Source organism: Grammomys surdaster, unplaced genomic scaffold (genome assembly GCF_004785775.1).
Source record: "Grammomys surdaster isolate TR1022 unplaced genomic scaffold, NIH_TR_1.0 193, whole genome shotgun sequence".
In the NCBI taxonomy this organism is placed as follows: Eukaryota; Metazoa; Chordata; class Mammalia; order Rodentia; family Muridae; genus Grammomys; species Grammomys surdaster.
This window is the reverse complement of record NW_021604638.1, coordinates 6,549,964-6,560,588: the sequence shown is the minus strand read 5'-3', so window position 1 is coordinate 6,560,588 and position 10,625 is coordinate 6,549,964.

Genomic DNA, 10,625 nt, shown 5'->3' with positions numbered 1-10,625 from the left:
GCTGTGGAGTGGGGTTACCATGCCTACCCTGTACCAGTCGGGATCTCTGCCACTCAATCCCCTTAACCACGGTTTTTACAAACAGGATTCATGATCGGGGCTGGTGGCACAGACCGGTTCTTCCGTTACTTGGGAAGCTGACGCAGGAGGATAGTCAGTTCAAGGCCAGTGCAGGCAACTTCTTTAAAGCCTGTCTTAAAATAAAAAGTACAAAGAGGGCTGGGGCTGTAGCTCTGTGGTAGAGCATTTACTTAGCATGTGTGAGGTCCTGGGTTCAATCCTTAGCATAGCAAAAAAACTCAAAATAAAACTGAGCCACCCTCTGGAGTCCACAAATGAGCACGGGGCAGTAAAACAACTTTGCCAAGACCACAGCACTTCTGTGAGACTTGATACAGAATGCTCTCTCTTAATTAGCCAGCCATGAGTGTCTACTTGTAAGTAGAAGATTCTAGAAACAGAACCAGAGAAGGAGTCATTCTCTTTTCTTCTGCTCTTTGGTGGTGACAAAAGGACACACATGGTCATTGTTCATTTGCCCCCAAAACCAACTTGCTTCCCGGTTTCCCTGCCACAAAAAGAATCTTCCTGAACATAACCTACACTTGGGCTTCTCTGAAGGAAGGGTTTGCTCCAAAACACCGTATCTGCAGCATGCGTGTGCATAGCCTTCAGACTCCGTGTGTGGGCCCTGTGATACCCACTGTTCTGCATGCCCTGTGATAGCCCACTGAACTCCTGCAGGCCCTGTGATACCCCCACTGCACTCCTGCAGGCCTTGTGATAGTCCACTGCACTCCTGCATGGCCTGTGATAGCCCACTATACTCCTGCAGGCCCTGTGATACCCCCACTGCACTGCTGCAGGCCTTGTGATAGTCCACTGCACTCCTGCATGGCCTGTGATAGCCCACTATACTCCTGCAGGCCCTGTGATACTCACTGAACTACTGCATGGCCTGTGATAGCATACTGCACTCCTGCAGGCCCTGTGATAGCCCAGTGAACTCCTGCAGGCCCTGTGATACCCACTGCACTCCTGCAGGCCCTGTGATACCTCCACTGCACTCCTGCATGCCCTGTGATAGCCCAGTGCACTCCTGCATTCCCTGTGATAGCCTACTGCACTCCTGCATGCCCTTGTACTTGAAATCATGTATGCATAACCTTGCTTAGCAACTCCTGCTGCATTTTGTACTGGCATTTAGTGGCTGGAGGTAACCTTGGGGCTGGGGCAGGAGGATGCTGAGGAGTGAGCGTCCTGTTCTCAGCATCCCTGAGACTACCCAGGGTTCTCAGGTTCTCAGAGTGGCACTTGCCTTCCGTGGGTTTGCAGGCGGGGAAAGACACAAGGTGGCTTATTTACCTTTTTCTACATTTTCCCCAATTTTCCCAATCTGTTTCCATAGCAACCCTAATAGGGATTGAGTTGCTAGAAAAGTATTCGTTTCTATAGAAACAATTTGTTCTATAAGAGAAAAAATTTACTTGGTTTTACATGAAATCTAATGTTAGGATTTGAGTCTGTTTTTGATTTAAAAAAATTTTTTTGTCAGAGTATTTCTCAAGCCACCTACAGATGGATGTGGCTTCTCAGGCTCAAAATCCATCCTGATATTCTACAGGTGCTAGATGCAGGGGGTGGGGGATCAGCTACTTGGCATCTTTATCAAGAAAGTACAGTTTTACATTAAAACAGTGTGGGCCACTTACATGCTTGGATACGAGGGGCAAGACCAGGTGATCCTGCTTTCTGGGGTTAATTGGAAATAGGCACTTGCTGTTTTCTTGATTTCAAGAACTCAGGGGTTTCCAAGTGAATGAGTTAGGTAGTTTGTCACAGACAACAAGAACTCAACTCAAAACTGGGTAAGTCCCAAGCCAGCAATAACAAGGACATTAGGAGTCAATGTCAGAATATGGGCAGCTTCAGGAAAGGCTGGATCCAGGGGCAGCTGTGATGATCCAGTCTTTCTTTCAGTGATAGGTTGATGCTCCTCTCAGGCACGTTCCCTGGAGGCTCCGGGTTGTACAGCCATGTCCCTAGCTGCTTCAGGTCAGACTGCATAGGAGTGTGGGAACCTGAGTGATGGTTAGCATCAGCGGTCAACTTGACAGAATCTAGACAGCCTGGAGATGGGTCTGTGGGTGTCAGAGGAGGGATGTCTTGATCACTTTCATCGATGTGGGGAAGACTCACCCACTGTGGCTCACACCATCTCACGAGCTGGTCATGACCTGCAGGAGAAGGAGACAGTGAGCAAGCACCAGCATTTTTCTCTCTGCTTCTGATGGTGATGTAATGTGGCCAGCTGCCTCAAGCTCCTGCTGCCTCCTCTTTCTGCCACGAAGGACTGTAAGCTGTGAACTGTGAGCCAGAATAAACTTGTTCTTCCCTAAGTTGTGTTTGCCAGGTCTCCAGGCAACAGAAAAGTCATCAAGACAACATTCGGGTCATTTCAGGAAGAAGTCACAGAAATGACAGGAGCAAATTAAGGAAGGGAGAGTTTATTTCGGTCCCGGTTTCAGGGGATTACAGTCTTCATGGTGGGAAGGGCGCAGCAGCCTCGAGGCCTGCAGCATGCAGCAGAGACGCCTCGGATCTCGGCAGATGGGAAAGCGAGAGCCCGGGCACATCAGGGACTATTCCCAGAGACCTGCTTCTACCACATCATCCCGAAGGGTCCTTCTGCTCCTGAAACAAGGCCTCCAGCTGCAGAACCAGGATTAAACCAGATTGATGTGGGTCGTGTGTCCATCCACAAGGCCTGGGAAGGATAAGTGAGCTGATTGGCCAGGCCCAGCTGCTTCTCCTCGGGTCAAAGGTGAGGTCAGCACTTGCCAGTCCCAGAAAACAAAGGTGAGATGGAAGAGAGCCCTTAAGAGAAGCCCACATGGAGGGGTGATGTGGTCCAGGCACTGGGTCCCATTTAGAAACAAGAGGGTGGGTTCCTGGGGAGATGGCTCAGGCGGTGAAGCGCTTGCTGTACAGGCATTAGTGAGAGTCCCAGAACCCACATTTAAACAAACCAGGAGTGGTAGTTCACACTTGTGATCCTGGCTCGGGTGGCAGACACAGAGATTCCCAAGGCTAGACAGCCAACAAGCCTACTCTTTGTGCTCCAGGCCAGTGAGAGCCTGTCTCAAAGAGGAAAGAAAAATGAACCAGGGTAGACAGTGAACAATGCCTGAGGATGACAACTTAGTCTCTCTCTCTCTCTCTCTCTCTCTCTCTCCCTCACACACACACACACGAACACACGCACATACACACAGACACACCATGCACACATACATGCATGCACACACCACATACACACCACACACATACCATGCACAAACACACACACACCACACACACCATGTATGCACAGTCACATACAGGCACACAGACACACACACACACTGTACATACACACCATGCACACACATATACACACACTACACCATGCAAACACACACCATACACCACACATATACACACACATACACACAGTACACCATGCACACACACCATGCACACCACGCAAACATAAACACCACACCATACACACACACCACACACACAGATACACAGACACACCATGCACACATACCACATAAAACACTACACACACACACATACACACACACACACACACACACACAGGTGCACGCGTGAAGGAGGGCTACCTCCTGCTGTGTCCCATATCTCAGGCTTTGCCCTCTCAATCTCCTCTTTTGCTAATTAACCTCCCACGGCTGCCTCCCTGACATTCTTCAAACAGGACATTTTTTTTTTTCTTCATCTGAAGGGAGCTGGGGTTGGGGAGGGGAGCAGAATTCATTTGCATGTCACCTAAAGTACTCTCGCTGTGTGTCTTATCGTCTTCTCAGAGCACAGCCGTGTAATTACAGTCACCTTCGGCCTCACGGTTTGTCTTATGAAAAGGTTATAAATGGGGACAAAAAAAAATCACTGGGAGACACAGCCGAGGTGTTTGAAATTGTCCTTTCATCCTGGAGCTCAGAGAGTTCTAGCAAATCACTTCAGCAGATATAGATATATATGTATATGTATTATATATGTATATGTTTTATATATATGTATGTATTTTTGGGAAAAATTCTCCAAGATGATGGAAGGTGTAAATGATTTCAGGAGGGGAGTTGGTGTGTGGCCAGTAATTTAAATGAACAGGATTTCCAGGGCTTATTAAGATCTTGAAATAGGATTGTTAAAATTCAGCATTTTGGTTTGAATTCAGCTGTTGCTACAGGGGCTTCTGGTTTTTAAAACTGCCTCGCTTTCCTTGCCATTAGCTTGCAGAGATATTTTAAAAGTCTTTCCCAGTCCTTAGGCGTCGTCTTTCCTCGTTAATAAGTTAACGGTTTTTTACAGAAATCGTTTCCACCTTGCTCTTGTCCATCAGGGTGGGCACTGTGGGGATCAGGAGGGATTGCTGGGAAATGTCAGCAGGGACTGTGTGCACCTTGGGTGGGCCCAGGCTCCTCAGGAGCCCTTTGATGTAGTGTCCCCCAATAGCTGAGAGGTATTGGGTTGGTCACAGAAAGTGTATCTGCACTTGTGTGCGCTCGAAGGGCCGGAGTGCCTTGAGTTTTCTGTGTGTCTTTCACAGCCCTAGCCTATGACGTTTGACAAATGAAGGTGACATTTGGCTGAAGGCTAGAGGTGACTCTCCCACAACAGTGACCAGGGCTGTGGTGTGGAGTCTCCTGTGCTTGGATTGGAATCCTAACAGCTAGCCATTGTTATGCCTTGTGAAGGGCGAGGCCTGGGACGACTTGACTCTCTCTCTCCCTTCTCTCTCTCTCTGTCTCTGTCTCTCTCTCTGTCTCTCTCTCTCTCCCCCTTCTCTCCCTCTCTGTCTCTCTCTGTCTCCTCTCTCTCTCTCTCTCTCTCTCTCTCTCTCTCTCTCTCTCTCTCCCTTCTCTCTCTCTCTCTGTCTCTCTCGGATGAGATCCTGTCTCCAACTGCATTGTTAACTGAAGATGATCTTGAGCTTCTGATCCTCCTGCCTCCACACCCTGAGCTCTGCGATGACAGGCGTGTACTGCTCTGCTGGGAATGGAGCCCAGGGCTTCAGGTGTGCAGGGCAAGCATTCTACCAACTGAGCTGCATCCCCAGCCCTGAGGAGATGACAACTCATTGGTCAATTGTAACCAAGTCCCAAAGTCAACCCACACTGCTGGACTCCACCTGGACTTTCAGGGGCGTATACAGGCCTCTTCTTTGCTCACCTCTACTGGGGAATGGTTTTCTGGGCAGAGGTCTGTGGGTCCTCCCCTGTTGGACTTCTGTGAAGTCCTGGAAAGGATGCCCCAGGAGAAGGGTGTAACCCAAACAACCTCTATCCCAAATCCCTGCTGACTCCGATGGTGCCCTAACCTCGCAAAGGAACAGACTGGGAGGAGGCAGCACAAGAGAGCAGAGTTCAGGCAAACTCAGCATTGAGAGCAGTAAGGCAGCCTCTGGCTTCCGAGGCTCCTGTCTGTCGCACCCCTGGAATCAACTGCCCCGAGGGACTGAGGGAGTGGAGTCAGTTGTCTTGGTTGACTGAGCCCCAAAGGCAATTATGTTTCTTTTAGTGTGGCCTTGTACCTGAGTTTCCAGATAGGGAGGGGAGGAGCTAAGAGCTGGGGAGTGTGGCTCACTTGATAGTTCACTTACCTAGTTTGTATGAATCCCCAGGTTCCATCTTCAGCGTGGGGTGAATGCCTGTAATCCCAACTCTGGGAGAGGCGGAAACAGGAGGATGAGAGGCTCAAGCCATTCTTGGCTGCATAGTATGTTTGAGGCCAGCCTGGGCTACAACAGGAGTCTGTGGCAGACAGCTACTGCTGTGCCACAAATAGCCTCAAATCTAGCAACTTCAAGTGATAATCTTTCACACCATTTCCTGGCTACATCAAACCCATAGCCTTATGATGTAAATCTAGTATATACATAATATTCTTCAGGCTTTAGGAAAATCAGCACTATAGGGCATTTTTTAAAAATGAAAACTAGAACAAAACAGAATTTTTCATATTTCCTCTCGAGTTGGTGTGTTAGCTGGGAGATCATGCCTACGTCAGCTCTTCCCGGTGTTTGGTTGGCTGCAGGCCCTCGGGGGACTGGGGGCCCAGTGAGGCTGCAGTGAGCCGTGTGGAATTGACTTTCCTTCTCATCTCCATATTCCTCACACTGGCTCAGAGGACTTAGTGTCCCTGGTCACTCAGGGGAAGGGGACACTCCCTGACTTCCACACTGTCTGCACCACACCAGCCCACACAACACTGACATCCGTGTCCCCTCTCTCTCACGAGACTTGACATAATGAACGCCTACAGAGCAGAGGTTTGCTTGGCTGGCCATTATGACTATGGGTAGAGGTTCCTGTCTGTGATTGGGCAATCCATTGCTTGGGTCTCTGATACAAGGGCAGGGACCCTAGGGTGAGCTACCTGCCTCTCTCAGGGCCAGTGCTTCAGTCTGCTGTCACCTCTGTGGTCATTACCTAAGATGGACAACCTGAGGACGGGGAAGGCTGCTCAGGGCTGGAGCGTGTGGCGCAAGAGAACTGTTCACTTCACAATGAACAGGAAGCAGCAAGAAAAGGAGAGGGAGAGGCCAGGGCAGGCAGGATACAGCCTTAACCCAGACCCTGGGATCCATTTCCTCCAACTAGGCCCTCCTCCTACCTTTTACCTTCTGTCAATCATGCTATCTTTTTCTGAACCCACCAAGGGTTGGTCCACTGCTTAGGCCAGGTCTTTATGTGTCGGCTCCTTGCCGGCAGGTCCAAGCAAGAGGAGAGAGACATCCTGGTCCTGCCAGGACTCTCTCTGAGTCTGAGCGGGATGGTGGGTGTCCATGGCCCAAAGAAACACACCGGGCCAGGAGTCTTGTTGAAGCAGGAACTCAATTTTAATGTAACAGCCTCTTGCTTGTGTAAACTCAGAGCATAGGGAGGAGGGGTTTTGGAGGGGTAAGACGACGTAGGGGGTGGGGAAGGGTGACGGAGGGTATGGGGTGACTGACAGGGCCAATGGCAAAGCTCTACATCAGCAACAGCTGAGCAGAGGCAGGGCCAGACAGGTCTTGCTAAGTCACCATGGTCTGGAAGTGATACAGACAGGTCTCAAAACTCGAGCCAGACTTAGGCTCTCCCACAAGACCGCAGAAACTTGAGCCAGGTTTGGGTTTGTCCACAAGGCCCAAACCAGGGTTGAAATGGGGCCCAACACTCATGGTTTCAGGGGCTTCTCAGTCCAGTCAGTTGACAGGTTTCCCCCACATAGCTGGGACCCAAGAGAGAAGAAGATGGTTGGGTTTATGGTTCCTTCCAAGGACGCCCCCAGTGACTGAGGCCCCTTTCCATAATGGCTCCATCTGGTACCATTTTGGGACTCAAGCTTTCAACTCTCTGGGGATACCCCACTCTACACTGCTGCAGCCTTGTACAACAGGGGTGGGGGCATAGGGGCTGAGTGGTGGCAACAGGGCTTCCTGTTGCGTTGTAGGGATTGGGACTGGCGATGCCCCTCCGTGTCAGAGCTGGGGGTGGGGTGGGGTGGTGGTCAGAGGTGGTAACAGGGCTCCTTGTTGGGGCTGGGACTAGGGTGAAAGTCATTGGCCACATAGCTCATGATTTAAACAAAAGAAAACAAAAAAACCAGAAAACAGAAAATGTGTTTTCAAGACGGAGTTTCTCTGTGTAATAGCCCTGGCTGTCCTGGACCTGCTGTGTAGATCAGGCTGGCCTTGAACTCCCAGAGATCCACCTGCCTTTGCCTCCAGAGTGCTGGGATCAAAGACATGCACCACCACCCCTGGCTGGAAAACATTCTTAAAGAATGAGTAGATGGCACCTTTAATCCCAGCACTTAGGAGACAGAGGCAGGTGGATTTCTGAGTTCGAGGCCAGCCTGGTCTACAGAGTGAGTTCCAGGACAGCCAGGGCTACATAGAGAAACCCTGTCTCATAAAAACAAAACAAACAACAAAACAAAACAAAACAAAACAAAACGAGTGAGTAGGTGGAAAGAATTTTCAGACACTTGCGAATGAGGTATGAATATATTATATGTGTACAAAACCACCACATTGAAGTTCATGTATGATTAACATGTTAATAAAATAATAAAAAACTTAGTCTGTACTTAATGAATGTACATACTTATGGATTAAAGTATAATGTTTCAGTAACATAAAGAATTTGTTAGGATCAAGTCAGGATGAGTAAGCCTCACCCTAATATAAATCATACTTCCTGAGTTCAAAATCCTGTTTTGCTTTTCTTTTTTTTCTTTTCTTTTTCTTTTTTTTTGATTTTTCAAGACAGGGTTTCTCTATGTAGCCCTGGCTGTCTCTGTAGACCAGGCTGGCCTCGAACTCAGAAATCCACCTGCCTCTGCCTCCCAAATGCTGGGATTAAAGTCGTTGTTTTTCTACCTAGTTGGAAATACATAAAGAATTGCTAAGCGGGATGACCCACTGTGCTGGGAGTTAGCTCTCCTACCCGCACGTGTGTGCATCCGTGTTTATGTCTGGATACCAGAAGGCAATGTCATCTGTCCATTGTTCTCTGTCTTGGTTTTAGAGACAGGGTCACTCAGTGAATCAGGAGCTTGCCAGTTCAGCAAGGCTGGCCAGCTGGTGCCAGGGTTCATCTCTCAGCCTCCCAGCCCTCAAATTGCTCACCACTGTCCTCCGTTATTATTAATATGGGTTTCGGGGCGCGAACTCAGATCCCTGTACTTGCAGGACAACTACCTTCCTGACTGAGTCACCAGCTGCTAACTGCTTTTGTGCCTGAGAGTCACCTTGTCCCCCATCTCTAGGGACTGATAACCCCTGTTCTTTCTACTTCTAAGCCTGCTTACTTCCCAGCTGTGGCAAGAACATGTAATGTTTATCTTTCTGTGCCTAGCTTATTTCACTAAACAAAATACTCTCTAGGTTTCCCCCACATCCTCACAAGCAGTGGGAATCCATTCTTTTCTGTGGCTTAGTAGTATTCCACTGGGCGGACTTCATGCATTCTGTAGACACCTCACTTGCTTCTGTTTCTCACCTACTGTATGGAAGTAACCACACAGTGGCATCGCTTGGTTACGTGGAATTTGTTTTTCCCTGAGGCATAGTGTAGCCCAGGTTCTACTTGAACCTATAATCCTCCTGACTCAGTTTCCCAAGCGCCGAGATAGCAGGTGTGTGTCATCATGTCCTGCCATCTTCAGCTTCAGAGAAAGCTCCACATTGTCCTGTCATCGGCTCCAGATTCCTAGACCGAGTTCGAGTTTGTCAACTGAGAACAGGCAGGACTCTTCCGCCGTCCATGCCTTCCCCGATTCATTCATGAGACTTTTTTTTTTTTTTTTAACTTTTCTCTGCGCTCAGCTCTGGGTTGTCAGAAGTGTCTTTGAAGTTTCCCTTGCTTGCAGCTCCATGCCCACTCACTCTCTACCTCCGGATCATCTCCATGTGGAAACTGAGAAAAGACTTTGCCTACACCCTAGGACGCTTGGCTCCATGGAGTCTCACTCTGTGGAATGAGTGGGGAGCTGTTGCCCCCAGAGTCCACGGGGGCAGTGACTTCACGTTGCCATGGAGATGCAGGCTGTCTTGAAACACATACCACTTGCCGCCCACCCTCGAGCCTACTGCTTTCCAAGTTACAAGGGCCTGGCTAGAACTCGGAGGCCTGTGGTCCACTAGGCCGCTGGGCTCCTCATCCCTTGAAAGCTGTTGTGATGGTCTCTGACATAAGTAACGGTTTCACAGATTCAGTTCTTGTCTGACTTTGATGGATGGAAAAGCTCAGCATAAACTCCCAAGTGCCAAGCAGATGGCAGAGTTTCTTCTCAGTGTGTGCAGAAGAAGACCCAAATGCAGAGACTGGTGGTGTGGGCAGCAGGAAGAGCCAAGCACTGAGAACTACACATCTCACTGGAATAAATCCCTGCATTAAGGCTGACATCTACTCTGGCTGCCTCTGTGATTTAATAACCTGCCAAAAGCCAATGTGGTGGCTCACAGCTATAATCTTGGTCGGTACTCCTGGAGCCGAGGCAGGAAAGTTACCATAGGTTTGAAGCTAGCCCGGGCTACATCTTGAGTTCGACTCTAACTTGGGCTAAAGCCTTTGTCTGAACCCCTCCTCCAACAAATCAGTAACTTGCTTAATCACCATCAGCTCCTCTCTCTCTCACTCGGACCCAGCTCCTGCTCACCCGCTGGGCTTCCTGGGTTCACAGCAGGAACCTCTGCCTCTGGCTGTCTCTAGGATCCCACATCAGCAGCTAACCTGCCACGTCTACTCCTAATCTGGGCAGTGGTGGTGTAACAGGACAGGACTCTCTAGACCAAAATAAAAATTTGGTGAGAGACTGTATGAGCAGCACTTTGCATACAGCCGGTGCTCAATAAATGGTACCATTGCTCTGTGTGTAGCACGTGTCTGCTGCCTTGACAGTAGCTGGTCTGCACAGTCATCCTCACAGTGGCGCATGGCACTGCTGGCCCCCTGCCCTGCTACCAGGCTCCTCCAGCTCGTTCCTTCACCCACCTCAACCATTCAGCATTCTCCCTGTGCCCTGCTCCATCCAATCAGCATTCTCCCTGTGCCCTGCTCCATCCA